Below are 19,906 nucleotides of genomic sequence, written 5' to 3' on the forward strand. Positions count from 1 at the left end.
AAAATGATCTAGCATTTTTAAGTCCTTTAGGTAGTAATAGCTAAATGGTAAATATTAACATGACTAAGAATTCCTCATATTATTCCTCTTTCCTTTGTGAAACAATGGAATTCAACATTGTTCATTAGACAGAGATGATATTCTAAAACGGCTCTTAACACATCAGGAAGAACGGGTGTTTCACCTATTTCGGAGTGGATAGCCTTGTTGCACTTTAAATGATCAAATGCTATTCATTGAGAACAAATAAACAGATCAAACACACATTTATTTTATCACCATAAAATGAACTTTCTGCTCACTAAAATAATTTTTTAAATTACAATAATGGAAAAATTTCACAGAGATTTTAATATGGAAAATGAGAAGGAGGGAACAAAGAAGCAAGAAAAATTTCCAATAGGTCAAGTACTCTGAGAAGAAAGGGCCACGAGCATACTTTAGCAATATTTTACCAAGGTCATGACTATGTTCCCTTTGACAATGATTTTGTCATATTTAAAGCAGAAAGCTAAATCACTGGTGATAAAAATGTCCTTCAGGAATGCACACATACACTGTGGCGACCAAAATTTAATATTTTATCATTTTAATTTGTTTTTATAAAAATTCATAAATTATAATTCTAATTAAAAACTATATATATGTGAATTATAAATCCAGGCTTGACGACATGCTAAAAGGTTGTTAGTGAGAACCCATCTAGAGGTACTTGAAAGACAGGACTGTCTTGAAAATATAATGGGATAGTTTTTGTCTACACATGTGCGGCTGCTTTGAGTCAGAGTGTACTCAAGGACCACTAATAGCAATAGTATTTTCATAAAAAAGAATACATATGTTAATAGCACTTGTTGCTGGCTTTAATTGAATTACAAAAGACTAGACTTTTTTTTCTTAATCACTGAGAAAAGGAAACTTACTTCCAAATATTCACTCAAGAAATGAGAACTACCACCACATGCTCTGCTGGAGAAGGAGGGTCAATCTCCTTCTGTACCAGTTGGATCTGACTTGACGATACACAACAAGGAGGGGAAAAAAGAAATGAAAGCTACACACGTGCATGGTATAATACAACTGGGACAGATGCATATTGCTTTGGTGAGTCACAAAAAAGGCAATCTCTTCCTTGTGTCTGATAATCTAAAATGCACATGCTCTATTGATCTGAGAGAGGAAAACCACTTCCAAAAACACATGCCCCTTACAGGAAAACTCTTGGACTTAACTGCTAGCTTTCCACTGAGGGAATTTCCACAGTTTGCTGTTCTCTGCTAGCACCACAGCCTAGGGCAATGATTCCTAGATTTGAGTACTCCCTGGAGTCCAAGGTCACTTGTCCAAAAAGTAGATCCCAGACCTTTATCTCCAGAGACTCAAATCCAGGATGTTGACCATTGAGATCAGGAGTTTATATTTTTACATATATATCCTTCTGATTGGACACAGAACACCATACTCTGAGACATTAGCTCAGAAGAAAAGAGGAAAAGCAATCATACTACTTTTGAGAGTAATATTGCCCAGATCACAGATAAATCTGTGGGAAGGGAAAAAGTCAGAATTAAATCATTTGTACAAACTCTTCCCTAACTAGTACCAATAGCAGGTCCCAAACATAAATTTCAAAACTCATTGGAAGGAAGTTAAAAAGAAAAAAATTCTGAGTACATGCATACATGCTAAATACATGCACACATATATTGCTGGAAATGAAAGATTCTTCCAGAAAAAAGAGTTAGAATATAACTTACATTTTTTATAACTTATATTTTGAGCTAAGAGGAGGAGAAAGATTATTCAAGTCCTGTAGAACTAACTGTTCCTGACTGAGATGCTTGCAATTTTAAGATTATTCATTGTTGTTCATTCTAAAGCATAGTAACCTTATGGTGGAATAGAAACTGCCCCAGGGAATTTCCAAGGATGTAAATTTTATGGAAATAGATAGCTTTCTCTCAAGGAGAAATTAATGGCTTTCAACAGCCAAGCTAGGGTTAGTAGCTGATATTTCACCACTGCACGACCATATATCCTTTTCAACAGCAATTATAAGCATGGTCTTAAGCTGAAGGAACTAAAGAACAAATTCAAACCATGAGTTGTAATATTTAAGAATGGTATCAGTAGAATAGTGAATGATTCAGAAAGAAATAAAAGATGAAAGAAGTGTGTAGAGTCACTGTATCAAAAAGAATTGACTGAAAGAGAAGAATTTCAAGAAATAACGTAAAATCAAGAGGCAGTGATGATGAAGGAGGAAGTGTAGGTTGATCTCAAGAACTGGGCAAAAATCAAGTCCCCAGGAATTGACAGGATACCAATTGTCATATTTCAACAAACTGATGCTGCCCTGTGCTGTGGTCATTAGGTTGTGCCAAGAAATCTGGAGGACAATTACCTGGCCAACTGACTGGAAAAGATCCATATTTATTTCCATTCAAAAAAAAGATGACTCAACAGAATGTGGAAATTATAGAAGAATATCACTACCATCATTCATAAGCAAAAAACTGCTAAAAATTATCTGAAAAAGACTGGAACAGTACATTGATAGAGAACTAACAGAAATACATTCTGCATTTAGAAGAGGTCATGGCACTAGAGATATTATCATTAATGTCAGATGGATCTTGGCAGAAGTAAGGAGTACCGCAGGAGTGTTTATCTGAGTTTCATTGACTGTACAAAGAAATTTGACTATGTGGATAACAACAAATTGTGGCTAATCCTGAGGAGAATGGGAATCCCAGAACACATGACTGTGCTCATGCAAAACCTATACTCAGACAAGGAAGCAGTCCTTAGAACAGAGCAAGGAAACACTGCATAGTTCAATATCAGAAAAGGAGTACATCAGGAATGTGCCCTGTCTCCCTACCTTTTCAATCTATATGCAGAACAGATAATTTGGAATTCAAGGATTTATCCTGTGGCATCAGGATTGGAGAAGACTCATCAACAACCTACTTTATGCAGATGACACAACCTTGCTTACTGAAACTGAGGAGTACCTGAAGCACTTGCTGCAGAAGGTCTAAGAATGTAGTCTTCAATACAGATTGAAGCTCAACCTCAAGACAAATATTCTCATCACTGGGCCAACTAGCACCACCCTGATAAATGAAGAAGAGATTGAGGTTGTTAATAATTACAACTTGCTTGTCTCCATAATCAACACTCTTGGCACCAGCAGTCAGAAAATAAAAATATTAATTGCACTGGGAAAATCTGCTGTCAGGAAACTCTCAAGAGTGCTGAGATACAATGATGTCAGTCTAGAGACTAAGGTGTGCCTTATCCATGCAATGGTCTTCACAATTGTTAGGCATCAGAAACAATGACTAAGGATAACAAAAGAATTGATGCCTTTGAGGTTTAGTGCTGAAGAGAAATCTTGAACATACCATGGATCATCAAGAAAACAAACAGGTGTGTCTTGAAGAGGTTGAAACCCAGCACCTGGTCAGAAGGGACCAATCCTTGAAGAAGGATATCATGCTTGGAAGGATGGAGGAACTGTTCAGGAAAGGAAGATCCCAGATGAGATAGATTGATACAGTAACTAGGATAAGTGGGATAGGTGTATCAGAGTCAATGAGACTGCGTCAGGACAGGGTGGGCTTCAGAGCTGTTGTACATAGGGTCATTATGTGTGACAGGCAATTCAATGGCACATAATAAGAACAATTACTAACAAATAATCTTTTTAATGTTAATTTTCACAGGAGAGGTCATAAAATGAGGAGAGATTTAAGAAATCAGAGAAAACAGTCATGTAGATTATAAGCGTAGGAAAGACTGCATACTGGGATCTGAGCATGCTCCTATGGAAAGCATAATCACGCAGGGAGTTGTGAGTTTGTATGGCGAAATGCGGAATAAATTTATCATGAGAACATATAGACAACTTCCTTCTGCATTCTGTCCATGTGCTAGACTTCAATTTATCAACTTAATGCCAGCATTGTATTTTTATTAAGTGGCATCCAGTTGGAATTTGATTATTGTTACAAAAAAGTTAGAAAATGAGGTTAAAGGAAAAAAAATTAAAAAATAAATAAATAAATGTTTTTAAAAAAGGATATGTGGTTAGGTATTATTGTCATGACAGGAGTCCAGAATGAAGGCTGCATAGTGGAGTAGACTTGGGGGGAGGGATTGTATAACAATGAAAGAGTTTTTCTTTTACTTTTCGAAGAGAAGAGTGAACTGGGAGCTGAGGGGTGGGAAGGGAGAAAAGTGTAACAATGAATGAAAGGAAATCCAAAGTCTCTGTAAATTTTTATTAAAATTAATAATAATAATAATAATAGTAAAAGGAAAGAAGAAATATAGAGTAAAAGCATCCCAACACAAACATAGCATAGTGTGTAATTTCAGAAACTTGGAATGCAAGAAAAGGCAAAACTAATTTATTCAGATACAGGCAAAAATAAGACAAATGGGGCAATATTCTTGTGTAATCATTAGTGATCCTGGAATTATCTTTGACACATAATAAACATATATAGAAGAAAACAAAACCCTGCCAAATCCTGCATCACCTCTACTCTGTTTAAACCCATTGTGTTGAAGCCACTGCTTCAATTCATTCTGTTGAGAATTTTTTTCTTTTTCACTACCCTGTACTTAACAGAGCATGTCCTTCAGAGCCTTGCTTCCTAGGAGCCCCCTGGTTCCATATACCATCACATACCATCAACTACTCATGTTGCTGTTGTTGTGTGCCATTGAGTTGCCTGCCACTCATAGCAACTCTATGTATAACAGCTCTGAAGCCTGCTTTGTCTTGAGCCAATCTCACTACCTGTCACATACCAACCCCATTGTTCTAGTTACTGTATCAATCCATTTCATCTGGGGTCTTCCTCTCTTCTGCTGTCCCTCCACCCTTCCAAGGATGATGTCCTTCTCCAAGAATCAGTCCCTCCAAGCTATGTGCCCAAATTATGTGAGATGGAGCTTCAAAATCCTAGCCTCTAAGGAGAAATTTGGTTTCACCCATTCCAAGGGAGACCTATTTGTTTTATTGGCAGTCCATGGTATGTTCAAGACTCTTCTCTAACACCATAACTCAAAGGCATCAATTCTTCTTCTGTCATCCTTAGTCATTGTCCAGCTCTCTGACGCATAGCAAGTAATTGTAAAGACCATGGCCTGAATCAGGCGCACCTTAGTCTCTAGACTGAAATTGTTGCTTCTCAGTACTCTGGAATGTCCCTGACAGCTGATTTATCTAATGTAATTTGTGTTTTGATTTCCTGATTGTTGGTGTAAGAGTGTTGATTGTAGAGCTGAGCAAGTTGTAGTTTTCAACAATGTTAATCACTTCTGCATCCATCATGGTCCTGCAAATAGTACCAGTCATATGCAAATTAAAATTGAAGCTAAAGAAAAATTAACCAAATTCGTAAGAACCAATATTTGACTTTGAGCCAATCCCACCTGAATTTAAAAATAATCTCAAGAACAGGTTTAAGGCCTCAAATATTAATGAACAAAGACTAGATGAGCTGTGAAAAGAGTAAAAATATTATCTATGGAGAATGCAAAACATCATTACAAAGACAGAGATGAAAGAAAAGATAGGTGGATGTCAGAAGAGATGCTGAATATTGGACTAGAACACTGTGAAACTAAAGAAATGGCAAGAATAAAAAAGTTAAAGAGCTGAACAGAAGATTTCAAAGGGCAGCTTGGGAAGACAAAGCAAAGTGTTACAATAAAATGTACAAATATCTGTAGTCAGAAAATCAAAAGGGATGAACTTATTTGGTATTTCTCAAGCTAAGGAGCTGATGAATGTAAGCTTCAAGTTACAACACTTAAAGATGCTATGGGAAGAATATTGAATGATCCAGGAAGCATTGTAGAAGATGGAAGGAATACACCAAGTCACTATACCAAAAAGAATTGGTTGACACAGAATTTAATGAAACAATATATGATCAAGAGACAATGGTGATAAAAAAGGAAGTTCAAGCTGCTCTGAAGAAATGGGCAAAAAGCATGATCTCAGGAACTGATGAAATATGAATTGACATATTTCAACAACAACAACAAAAAAATGCAACCTTAGACATGTTTAACAGGTTGTGCCAAGAAATCTGGAACACAACTACCTGGCCAACTGACTGATAAAGATCCAAATTTATTTCCATTCCAAAAAAAGGTGATCTGATAAGAGTGTGAAAATTATCTAACAATACCCCTGTCACACACAAGCAAAATCCTGCTAAACATTACCCAAAAATGACTCAAGCAGTACATTGACAGAGAACTGCCAAAAAACCACACTGGGTTTAGAGGATGGTGTGGCACTAGCGACATCATTACTAATGTTAAATGGATCTTGGCTGAAAGTAAAGAGTCTATTTGTGTTTAATTTACTTTGTAAAAGGCATTTGACTTTTGACTGTGTGAATCCAGCAAATTGTGGCTAACGAAGAATGGGAATGCCAGACACCTGATTATGCTCATGCAAAACTTATTCTTAGACCAGGAAGCAGTTGTTAGATCAGAGCAAGGAAAGCCTGAACGGTTCAAAATCAAGAAAGGAGCATGTCAGAGATATGTCCTTTCTCCAAACCTTTTCAATGTATATTCAGAACAGATTATTCTGTTTCTGACTAGACTCGATGAGGAGGAATGTGGAATCAGGATTGGAGGAAGCTTCATCAACAACTTGCATTGTGCAGATGACACAACCTTGCTGGTGAAAACTGAGGAGAACCTGAAGCATTTGCTACAGAAAGTCAAGAACTGCAGCCTTCAACATAGATTGCAGCTCAATATAAAGAAAATGAAGGTTCTCATCACTGGGCCAATTTGCAGCACCATGATAGATTGAAAAGAGATTGAGATTGTTAACAATTTCAGTTTGCTCAGTTCCACAAACAACACTCTTGGCACCAGCAGTCAGAAAATCAAAAGATTAATTATATTGGGAAAGTCTGTTGTCAGAGACCTCTCAAGAACGCTGAAGAACAGCAATACTAGTCTAGAGACTAAGGTATGACTGATCTAGGTCATGGTCTTCATAATTACTTGCTTGGTGTACAAGTTGCCATACTGTGGTCACTTGTGGTTGTTGTGAGGCTGAGCACTATGACACTGATGTATCAAATGTGTTAATGGTTGGCTACCCAATGCGAGCAGAGAGTGGGGTGGAGCTATCCAATTAAAATAAGCTTGGAAGGAGGAGTGGCATCCACTTTCATAATAGCTTGCCTCCGGAGACCCTATGAACCTGGAGAGAGGATGAAAGGCACCCAAACATCGAGGACTCTCCTTCATAGGGTTGCTATGAGTCGCCTGCGACTCGAAGGCACTTAACAACAACATGCATCAAAGAGCTACATGATGACTAAGGATAACAGCAGAAGAATTGATGCTTCTGAGTTGTGGTGCTGGGGAAGAGTACTGAACATACTATGGACTGCCAAGAGAATAAACAGATCTGTCCTGGGAAAGATGAAACCAGGTTGCTCCTTGTAGTCAAGGATCATGAAGCTCTATCTTGCATCATCTGGGCAGGTTGCCAAGAGGGACCAGTCCTTGGAGAAGGAGACTATGCTTGGAAGGCTGGAGGATCAGCACAGGAGAGAAAGACTCTTGATAAAAGGTATTGACCAGAGTGGATTATATTTGGGGGTAGGGGGTGGGGTTTGGGGAGGTGCAGGGGGAGGGGGATTGTGTACCAATGAGGGAGTTTTTCTTTTGCTTTTCAAGGAGAGGAGCAAATGGGGGGGGGGGTGAGGGTGGAGGGGTTTGTGCGGGGAGAAGGGTGCAACAATGAATGAATGGAATCCCAAAATCTCTGTAGATGTTCATTGAAATGAGAAATAAACAACCTAAAAAAAAAATAAAAATAAAAACAAAAACAAAACAAAACAAAAAAAAAAAGAAAAAGGTATTGACCCAGTGACTGGGATAATAGAGGCAGGTGTGTGAGAGACGTAAGATTGTTCAGGGTTATCATTCCTAGGGTTGCTATGAGTAGGAAGTAAAAAAAACCAAAAAATCAACCAAACTCATTTCAGTCAGTTCTGTAGACAGGCTATCGGCACAGACAGCCTACAGGACAAAGTAGAACTGCCATGGATTTCTAAGACAATAAATCATTATGGAGGCTGACTGGTGCTGCATCTTGCCCCTGTGGAGAAGCTGGTTGGTCTGAACTTGTAACGTTTAAGTTAGGAGCCTAGGTCTTAACCCTTGCACCACTAGGGCTCCTCTTTGTCATTCCTTAAATGCATATTGAAAGTAATTTAATCCTGCTTTCGGTGTTTCTGAAGTGCGAATGATGCTGGCCAGACTGCCATCATTGAACTTCATCTTCCCCCCTTCCCTGGCTCTTCCGCCGAAAGCTCTGAATAAAATAGTTTGATCTAAAAAAAAAAAAGGTAGCTTAATCCTCACAGATTTACTGTTTTACTGATGAAGATGTAATAATGGACTTCTCCTAAACAGCACTTCTTAGGATAGACACAAGGAGGTTGGTGTGCCATGATTCCTAGGACATACATTTCAGTCATTGCATTAGGAAGGTCTTATTCACCCAGGGTTTGCATTTCTCCTGATTGAGGCTTTAGAGCCACCTGGTGATCAGGGAGAATGAAGTGCTCAGTGTAACTTGCTGGCTATCCTTCAGTGAAAGGTAGTTGTGGAACTGGAAAGAATGCAATTCTCACTTTGGCCTGCAGGTGGAAGCAGCCCTGCATTTTAGTTGAGCAAAACCAGGTTTGGGTGAATTGTGTTGCTTGTGCTCCAACAAAGCTCTAACTCATTGTCACAGAGTGGCAACCGACTCATCAGTAACCCTTTAGCAGATTTTCAGAGGATGTAAATTACACAGACAGAGGCTGCTCATTTTTCTCTGAAGGCGCAAGCGGTGGGTGGATTCTGTCAGTCGTTGGGTGGGCAGTGCAATGCTACAAATGCAATGAGTTACATTCAAGCTGGAGCTGACCCATTGCTGGTCTTCCACTGGATTTTCAGAAGCTGTATATTACACAAGATTAGATTAACCATCTTTCTCAAGCTGTCAAGCAACTGTTGGATTTGAACTCTTTGCCTTTGGAATGGCAACTCAACTCTTAAACCACTAGACTACCAGAGCACTCCTGGTGAAACACTGGTATCACAACATATCTTTCTTATATTTAGCATAGAGAGAATTGTTAAGAAGCTAACTCTACAATCATAAAGGTATGTGGTTTGGATCCATTAGCTGCCCATGGGAAATGGATGAGCTATCTCCTCCCATGAGTTTTACTGGCTCTGAAAACACACTGAAGAGTCAGCTATGGGTTGGTTCCAATTTAATAGTACTCAACAGTAACAGTAATATTTATAGTAGGGAGCTTTGGTGATGTAGTCTGTAAGAAATTGTTCTGCTAACCAAAAAGCCACGGCATCAAAATTGAAGGAAAACTCATAAACAACTTAACTTGCCTTATGCATATGAAAAAAACCTTGCCTCTGATCCACTCCATAGAATTTTCAATTGCTTCCTTTGCATTTAAAAATGGAACAATGAGTAAGGAAGACCAAATCATAATTGATACCTTTGAATAGTCATTCTGGAAAGAGTATTGGCTATCTCAGGCTCTGTCAAAGAACAAATAAATCTATCTTGGAGTAAGGGTAGTCAGGGTGCTCCGTAGAAGCAAGGATGGAGAAACTTCCCCGATACTTTGGACATGTTATCAGAAGAGAACAGCCTTTGGAAAAAGACATCATGCTGGCAAAGGTGGAGGGTAGGGAAGAAGACCCTCACCAACCTGGAATGAGTGATTGTAACAATGAGCTTGATCATGTCGGAGCTCATGAGGATGGCACAAATAGGACCAAGTTTGGATCTGTTTTTTACAAGGTGGCTATGAGTCCTGGCCAACTGAACAGTCCATAACAACATGGGAAAATATTCTGGAGTTCTTATAGGGTAGTCTGTAGGGAGTAGTGCTGTTATTCCAAAGGCAGTGCCTCTCTGGAAATTTGAATCCACCAGCTACTCTTAGAAAGAATGATAGGCAATCTCCTCACATACAGTTTACAGCCTCTGAAAGCCCACTCGAGGATCAGTAATGAGTCAATTCTGATTCAAGAGCAGTGAGATTCTTGGTTACTTTATTTTTTTTAATGCTTTACATTTGATACAACTATTAAAGATCAATTTTAAAAATAGCTTTCCAGTAATATATTTTGAGTAATATATATTTTAATATCTATGTAAAAAGCGACAGTGGAAGACTTTGGATTTCTCTTAAATGGTGTGTTAACTGTAGAACCTCACTGTTAAGGCACAAATTCTTTCAAAGGAAATTAAAGTCACTCCAATTATTTCCACAAAATGCAATAAGAGGGATAGTTTGGGGGTTTATTTTTTATTTAAAAAAAAAATTAACGTATTTACCACAAGCTATTTTTTCCCCTTCTGGCTACAAGGTTTGTACAGACTGGTTTGGTAAATGCGAAGCTTTTGTGTCTTTTGCCTTTTTAAAGGAATTGATAACATTGGAATTGAGGTTATGTACAGAGAAGTTGGTGTCAGCACCATCTAAAAAGTCATAATTTTTCACAAATAATATAGAAAAAAATCATTTTACATAAGAATTTTAAGTATTTGCAATAAATATATGTATATAGATTGTATGTATTCATATATTCTTATTTTTCATTTTATTATTAAGTAAAAGATAATTAAAAGTGACAATAAAAAAAAATAAAAGAGCAGTGAGTTTGAGTTTGAAGACTACTATCTATACCTAATAGCAGAATAGCCAGTCATTGTTGAGTGAACCCCAGTACAGTAAACCCCAAGGTGTCAGGGTTGAACTGTACTCCCATGGGGTTTCTTTCCAATGACTGATTTTTCAGGGGTAGATTGCTGGCTTTCTTCTAAGGCAGTTCTAGGTAGACTGAGATCTCCAAATTTTGGGTTAGTAGGTGAGAACATCAACAATTTGTACCAAATTGGAGAGTAAAATCTTGCCTTTTAGAATAAAGCAGACTCAAGTTCAAGTGTAGGCTAAGCTACTTACAACTTATGAAAACTTACGCCAGCTACTTACTTTCTCTGAGCCTGTTTCTTTGTCAATAAATAATGAATTATGAATTCTTATTGATGAGTTAACAATGAAAAATAAATTATGGTTTTAATAATCTTAGTTCTCCTGTGCTGTCCCTCTGCCCTTTCAGAATTATAATTTTTATATCATAGTCTTGCTTCTTTCTATATATAAATTCCATATTTACAGTTATATGCATATGTGTGTACAGTAACATTTTAATTTTTTTATATTACTCTGATTTATTTACAAAGTTTGAATACGTTCTTTTTCACAAAAGATCCTTCCCATTTCCTTCACCCCACCCACCCATTGAATTGTGTTCAGTAACTTTTAAAAATTGAACAGACAAAAAAAATTAATCAACTGGCTCAAACTTGCTGGTGAAAACTGAGGAGGACCTGAATTATATTCTATCTCCATAGTTATTCCATATGAGAAGGTGGGCTATATGAAGAAGAGTGTGACATCAAAATTGGAATAAAACTTGTAAACATCTTGCTTTATGCAGATAAAAAAAACACACCCTTGCTTAAAGAAAGTAAGACTTGGAGCACTTACTGCAGATGATCAGAGAATACAGCCTTCAATATGGATTACATCTCAACACCAAGAGAACAAAAATCCCACCACTGGTGACCTCATGACAAATGGAAAAATTAAAGTTGCCAACAATTTTTTTTCCCGTATACCATCAAATTGGATCCGACCAACACAGGAGGAGATTGCCCTTCTTTCTCTAGCCGAGCATCTGGTAGATTTAAACCGTGCACCTTTGGGATTGAAGTGCAGCTTCTTGCGACTAGGCCCCCAGAGGTCCCTTCAATTTTATTTTTGTCTCTCACACATCCTATACCAAACTCACTGCTGCCAAGTCCATTTCAACTCGTAGTGACAATGTAGGACAGAGTAAAAGTACGCTTAAGCATTTTCCAAGGCTATTAACTACACTGGGATAGAACAAGCAAAAGACTATCTGGAAAGAATGGACAGTGAGATATTATACATTTGAAACTTAACAATCTGGAACAATGTATGCATTGCAACGTGAATTAGGGGAGGAGAGGGAGGAAAAATATGTATTCATGAATGAATGAAAACCCAATCTTTCTGCTAACTTTCACTAAAATCACATTAAAAGCAAAGAAATGAAACAGAAGAAAGAAATCTTAAAGGAAGTAGATTACTTCATCTTCCTCTGACAGAACAGTTGGTGGATTTAAACCACTGACCCTTCATTTTATAGCCCAACTTTTGATCCTTTGCATCACCATTGTTCCTGGTCTTCTGTCTTGCTGTTTTTGTTTATCTGCCAACAAGTGAGAACAGACTCAGCTGACCCTCCAGGGGGTTTTCAGAGATTGTGGCATCCACTTCTTAAACAACATGCCTCTGGAAACTCTATGAACTTTGATGAATGATGATAGTTATAGAATGGCTTTAGGCTTTGAGGCAATCATCATCAACAACAACAGCAACAAATTACATGGGAGGAGACTGTTCATCTTGCTTCTAAGGAAAGAATGGTGGGTTCAAAGCACCTGCCTTTGGATTGGTAGGACAACTCCTTACACTAGGCCACCAGGGCTTATTGCTATGTTGTTGTTAGATGCCATTGAGTCAAGTATGACTTATAGCAACCTTCTGCACAGCCAACCTGAACCCTGCCCTAACCTCATCATCTCTGACACACTGGATCCCACAGCCTTTTCAAATTAATTTTTTTTAGCCAATTCCTCCTCTGTCTTTTCTACTTTTTAAAAGTCAATTCTTCCCCTATCTTTGGATAAAATATAAAATAAGTTTAATTGTTTTATAACAAACAAGAAAGAAGTCTCCCTGGAAGTGATTCCATCTTATGGCAACTTCATATGTGATAGAACAGAACTATGTTCCACAGAATATTTGTGACTGTGGTCTTTTTTAAACAGATCTCAAGGCTTTTCTTACCAAATATTGGATTATTTAGTTGAATGCTTAGCTATTTGTGCCACTTAGAGACTTCTCTGTCATTCTTAATAATATAAAACTTTCCAGTCATTTTAAGGGACAAATACATAGATGTCCCCCCAATAATACAAGTACTTGTACTCCTGTACTACAGAACTTGGGTGGCATAGACCATAGAGAGTTTCACTGCTAACCCAAAGGCTGAGGTCCTCTGATAGTTCACATTCATCAGTGTCTTCACAGGGGAAAATGAGCAGTCTCTTCTCACGACATGTACAGACTGAAAACCTAGTGGAGGGTCAACTACAAGTCGGAACCTGTCCCATAGCACTGGGTTACTCCTGCATTTGTTGTTGTTGATTGCTGTTGAGTCAAGCACGACACATAACAACCCTATGAACAAAAGGCTTAAGCCTTTCTATGATTATCAACATTTATTAAAGTTCATAGAGTTCCCAAAGTTTACAGACATGCTGTTTAGGAAGTGGATGCCACATTTAGCTGAGTGAAATTAAAGGTGTTACAGACCACTCTGTATCATGTACAGACCACCCTACGTTGTATCATGGTTATGATGAGGGAATCATGCCTTTTACCCTTATTCGTTTTATGAAATCCTGGGAAATCATGCAGTTTCCATATTATATCATTGCATTTATGTATTTTGTGGAAACATTTTATTCATAACAAAATGTCATCCGCATTTTTGCTGATCCTTAATCTTATCACTCATGGTGTCCTTTTCAGGATAGGATGCTTTCATGACGTTGTTATGTGTTGTCAAGTCAGAAACAACTCATAGATGACCCTCTAGCAGGTTTTCAGAGATTGTTGTCTTTCTCCTGTGGAGCAGATGGTGGATTTGAACTACTTACTTTTGGGTTAGCAATGCAACTCCATACCATTAGATCACCCACCGGGGCTCTGTTGTTGTTAGGTGCCATCAAGTCAACTGTCACTCAAAGCAATCCTATAAACAACAGAATTGAACCAAGCACTATCCTGTTCCTTCCTCACCATTTACTGTGTTTTAGCCCCTTTCTACAGCTGCTTTATCAATCAATCTTGATTTGATTCTTCCTCTTTCTCTGACCCTCCACCTTTTCTAGCTTTCCCAGTAACAGGTCCAAAACACACGAGTGTTCTGGCTCAGTCTTTGCATTCTGGCTGTCCATAAATTTACAAAATATTATTTACCAACATAATAATTCAAAGACATTAGTATTTTTTTTTGTTTGCTTGTTTTCCTTATTTATTATCTAAATTTTACATGTATATGAGGCAGTTAAGTGTGCTGTTACTTGAGTCAGGGGCAGCTTACTCCTTGAATTGAAATCTATACCTTTTAGAACTTTGAAGAGTTATTCTGTAAAACATTTGTCCAATGCAATCAACAATTTTATTTCTTGACTTCTTCCATGAGCATTGATTATGGATCCAAGTAAGATGAAATTCTTGGCAACCTCAGTATTTTCTCCTTTGACATAAATCTGCTTATTTGTGAAATTTTTAGTATTTTTGTTATATGTTGAGGAATTATCCCATGCTGAAGGCTGTATCCTTTGGTTTTTCTCAATATGAGCTTCAAGGACGACTTTCAGAAAGTGAGGTTGTTTTATTTGTATATCACAAACTGTTTATAAGTCTTCCTCCCCTCCTGATGTCATATTCTATGCTCAGTTTAATTTCTTGAATTATTTGCTTAAATGTTTTTTGGTGGGGTTTTTTTTTTCAATATAAGAATCAGAGTGTTCCCTTATGTCCAAACCTAGGTGAAGTTTAGCACAGGAAAGGAAAATGAAACTGGAGTGGTAGACAACCATAATATTGTCGAAGATAATGAATTCCAGTTTGGAGAGCATGAGTTTACTTTCAGGGGGAGGTACTGAGGGTTTTGGACAGGCTACATCATTTCATAACATCAGCCCCACCTCTACTCTCACAAGCCATTGAGTAATATCCTGAATTTGGAGCCTTTGGAGTTTAGTTAAATTTCTTTCCCAGTGCTGGCCCCTTGCACTTGAACACTGACCTTCATTTCCACAGTTTTTACCATTTGGTCCCCCAGAGAACAGCTTGTTCTCATCTTCCTGGCAGACTTCCATCCCATCATACTCAACTCCAGTTCCAGAGAACCCTCCACCTATCAGTCACTTTGACAAGAACAATGCCACAGCTGTTTCCTTCTACTTACGAATGGGAAGTAAGTGACTTCAGGACTTGATTATCTCTCTGATTTCTTGGCACATTGCCCCCGCAAAAAAGTTTAGAGGCAAACTCATAGCCTATTTTTTTTTTTTTTTGGTTACCTTTATACTTTATACTCTAACAATGTTGTGAACGAAAGTCTCTAACTGGAAAAGCAGAGGTGAATAAGAGAAATTCAAAGAATTTCATTGTTTAGGAGAAGGGAGTTTGGGGAACATCTCGTCACCTCTCTTTCCATAAAATGCACTGCAGTCTGTAGAGGTAACAGTTGTTAGAACTGTAAACACTCTGGTCTTTCTTGATTTATATCCTACTCATATTGTTTTTCCAGCAAAGTGAATCTCATTAAAACCTCCAACAACCTATCCAAAATGACATTTCTTTCATGTGTCTTTTTCAGAAAATCCTGGAAGGAATGAATGTTTCATAGTATTTTCTCCAAACAGCTCTTGAAGCATCACATCTCACTCTTTTTTTGCTTACTTAAGTTCTTCTCACCTGGGAAACTCCAGGTCAGGCATTACCCGAATTCATCTTAGCTTTCAATTGCATCAGTCTCTGAAATTGTGTTTAGATTCTTTCCTCTTCTTGAGAAGTTCTTTATTTTTCTTTCCATTTATTAAAATACCAATTGTTGCTCACATACTATCTCCTTTAAGAAATCTGATTTGATGGCTACAGTTAATTTCCTTTCTGGTTGATGGATTGTAATAACATCAAAGCATAACTTGTATGATTACTGGTAGATAAAGAATAAAAATTTATTTGGTTCTTAAATAATAAGAAGGGCATGATTTAAAAAAGAATAAAAAAAGAAAATGAAACAGCTCAAGAAAAGACAAAAGAAGGGAGCTCTGGTGGCCTCATGGCACGAAGCTATATTGCAATCTCAAAGGCTCATGGTTCGAATCCACCAGATGCTCTGCTGGAGAAGAAGGGGCAATTTCCTCCTGTGCCAGTCAGATCTCATTCAACGGTACATTGGAAAAAAATGAGGACGTTAAAAAACAAGTAAACAGAAGAAAGGAAATAAATAGCCACGTGAAAGTGAAAACCACTAAAACTCAAAGCTGGTTCCTAGAAAAATCAGTAAGTTTCTGAAAAGAAAAAGAATAAAAGACGAAGGATAAAAGCATATTGCAATAAAGAGCTTAAGTTTCAGTAAACATCTTCGAAGTAAGTCAGAGAACTAGTTTTGTTTTTCTTGTATGTGTACAAAAGACAAAATATTGCGGTTGGATCATTATAGATATCTTCATGCTAGGGTTTTTTTTGATGTTGTTGTTTTAACTAAAAGAATTAGACCTAATACAAATTAAATTCTTTTTTTAAAAAAATTAATGAAAGTTTACAGAGATTTTGGATTTCCATTGTTGCATACTTTCCTCCCTGACCCCCTATCCTCCACAGTTTGCTCTTATCTTTGAAAAGCAAAAAAAAAATGGAAAAAAAGGAAAGAAAATTTAAAAGAATTTCATTGTTATACAATCCCTCTCTTCCCCCCACTCCATTATGCAGCGTTTATTCTGGACTCCTGTCATGACACTAATACCTAATCATATATCCCTTTTAAATAGTTTTCTCCCTCATCTGTTTCAATGCAGTATGTATTATTAAACCCCTCTTTTCTTAGCTCCCCGCCCCCAACACTGATATCAGTCCCACTTTATAACAGTGGCATTATGCAATATTTGTCCTTATGTGACTGAGATATTTCACTAAGCATAACGTCCTCCAAGGTCACCCGTTTTGTATAACAATTCATGAGTTCTTTGTTTTTCCAATGTAGCATAGTACTCCATTGTGTGAATATACCACAGCTTCTCTATTCATTCATTTGTTGATGGGCCCTTGGGTTGTTTCTAACTCTTTCAAATTGTGAGCGAAGCTGCAATAAACGTAGGTGTGCATATATCTGTTTGGGTAGCAATTATGGATTCTTTGGGGTGTATTCCCAGTAGTGGAAGTGTTTTGTCAAATGGTATTTTTATTTCCAAATTTTTGAGAAAGCACCACACTGCCTTCCATGGTGGTTGCACCATTGTACACTGCTACCAATAGTGAATAAGTGTTCAAACCTCACCAACATTCATTGTTTGCTTTTCTGTTAAATTTTGCCATTCTTACTGGGGTGAGATGATATCTCATAGTTGTTTTTATTTGCATCTCTCTTGGAGCTAGGGATTTTGAACATTTCTTCATGTGCTTGTTGGGCATCTGAATGTCTTCTTTGGTAAAGTATCTGTTCATATCCTGTATCCATTTTGCAATTGGGTTGTTTATCTTTATCTTGTGGTGCTTGAGTATAAATTCTAGGTATAAGTCCCTTATCAGACATGTCATTGCCAAATATTTTTTCCCAGTCTGTGTCTTCCGTTTTTACCTGGTTGGAGAAATGTTTGGATATGCATAGACATTTGATTCTTAGGAGGTGCCATTCTTCAATTTTATCCTCTCCTAGTGGTAGGTTTTCCATGATGCTTGGAAAACTGTTTATGTTGTGTATTAGGACTTCTAGTGTTCTTCCAAGCTTTTCTCTAATGAACTTTATAGTCCTTGGTTTTAGTCCTAGGTCCTTGATCCACTTTGAGTTGGTTTTATATATGGAATAAGTTGTGGCCCTTGCTTCAGTTTTTTGTCACTCCACTGTCTTCTTGCTCATGTGGTTTCTGCAAATCAGCACTTAATCTTATCTGATCTCCCTTATAGATTACTCTTTGTTTCTCCCTTGCTGCTTTCAGAATTCTCTATCTTTGGTTCTGGCAAATTTGACTATGGCATGGCTTGGTGTTTTTCTTTTGGGGTCTATTCTATATGGTGCTCACTCAGCTTCTTGAATACATATTAACTCACTTTTCATTATGCCTGGGAAGTTTTCCTCTAGTAATTCTTCCACAACTTTTTTGGTGCCTTTACCTGCTTTTTCCTGTTCTGGGATTCCTATGATATGGATGTTATTTCTCTTGATGGTGTCCCACATTATTCTTAGGTTTTCTTCTTTTTCCTTCCTTTTTGATTCTGCTTTTTTGCTCTAGCAGATCAGTGGTGACAACTCTATCTTCTATTTCATTGGCTCTGTGTTCCATCTCTTCAACTCTGTTCATGTGTTTCTCTATCACGTTGACAGTGCCTGAAACATTGGAACTCATATTCTGGACCATAGTTTCTTATTTTTCCAGTGCCTCCGATGCCTGGTTTGTTTTATCTGCATTGTTCTGGATTCTTTTTTTTTTTTTTTTTTTTAACACTCCTTCTGGTTTTTGCTTGCAGTGTCCTGTAATTCTTCAAGTTTGTTTTCACCCATTGAAAATATTCAATAATTATTCTTTTAAATCCTGTGTCAGAAAGTTCCATCAGACTTTCTGGGGGGTGACATCTTGCTTTTCACTTTTGTAGGGAGCGAGTGCTTCTTACATAACACTACTGTGGTAGACTTTTTCATGCATGAAGCAATGATAGGTTCTTGATCTGAAGTTAGTACTCTAGAAAAGACTGAGACAGATATCCTGCCCCTGTGTTTCTCTTTGAACTTCTGACCCAAGGGAAGATTCAGTTCAGGGCCTGTGAGAGCAGCCTCTTGTAGCTAAGTCAGATCAAGGTGCTCTAGATTAAAGGCAAGTTCGTTGACTGGATGTGGAGGCACAGGTGCAGAGCAGAAAGGGCATGGGGTGGGCACAGGTGTGGGGCAGGCACATGTGGGACCTCACTTAGATTCCAGCTCTCTGGGTGGGCTCACACGGGGTCCTCATTCAAATTCCAGCTGTTTGGCTCTCTCCCAATGGCTCTCGCCCAGCAGGCCTCTGGGTCTGGTGGGGGCTTAAGAAAACTCAGTCAAATTGCTGCTTTCCTGCCTGCTCCTGATGAGTGGGTCCCACAGCAGATCAGTTAGTGGCTTGTGCCTGGGCTCCTATGGTGGCTCCCATCAGGGCCTGCAGCTTGCTGCTCCTGTGGTTACCAAACAATTGTTTTTCAAATATTATTGTTGTTGTTATGTGCCATCGAGTTGCCATTGACTTATAGAGATCTTATGTACAACAGCCCTAAAACCTGCTCTATCCTGTGCCCATCTCACTTTCTCCGACTCACCTACTCCCATTATCCAGTCACTGAATCAATCTACCTCATAGAGCGTCTTCCCATCCAACCTCCCAAATATGACATCCTTTTCCAAGGACTGGTCCCTCCTTGCAACATGTCCAAAGTATATTATATGAAGCTTCATAATCCTTGCCTTAAAGGAGCAGCCTAGTTTAACTCTATAGGATGAACCTGTTCATTTTCTTAGCAGTCCATGGTATATTCAATACTTTTCTCCAACACCATAGCTCAAAGGCATCAATTCTCCTTCTATCTTCCCTAGTCATTGGTGATTGCAAAGACCATTGCCTGTATCAGGTGTACCTTAGTCTCCAGAATGACACCATTGCTCTTCAGTACTTTGAAGAAGTCCCCAAGAGCAGACTTTCCCATTGCAATACTTCTTTTAATTATTTTGGTTGCTGGTGCCAAAGTACTAAAGAGTAAGGAGTCAGTAAAGACTAAATCATGCTTAACTTAAGTCATGGTATTTTCAATTGCTTCTTTTGCATCTCAAAGTTGGAAATGAATAAGAAAGACCAAAGAAGAATTGCTGCCTTTGACTTGTAGTTTGGGTGAAGAGTATTGAATAT

The sequence above is a fragment of the Elephantulus edwardii genome, unplaced genomic scaffold (assembly GCF_000299155.1).
Source record: "Elephantulus edwardii isolate Elephantulus edwardi_28Jun2011 unplaced genomic scaffold, EleEdw1.0 scaffold00199, whole genome shotgun sequence".
In the NCBI taxonomy this organism is placed as follows: domain Eukaryota; kingdom Metazoa; phylum Chordata; class Mammalia; order Macroscelidea; family Macroscelididae; genus Elephantulus; species Elephantulus edwardii.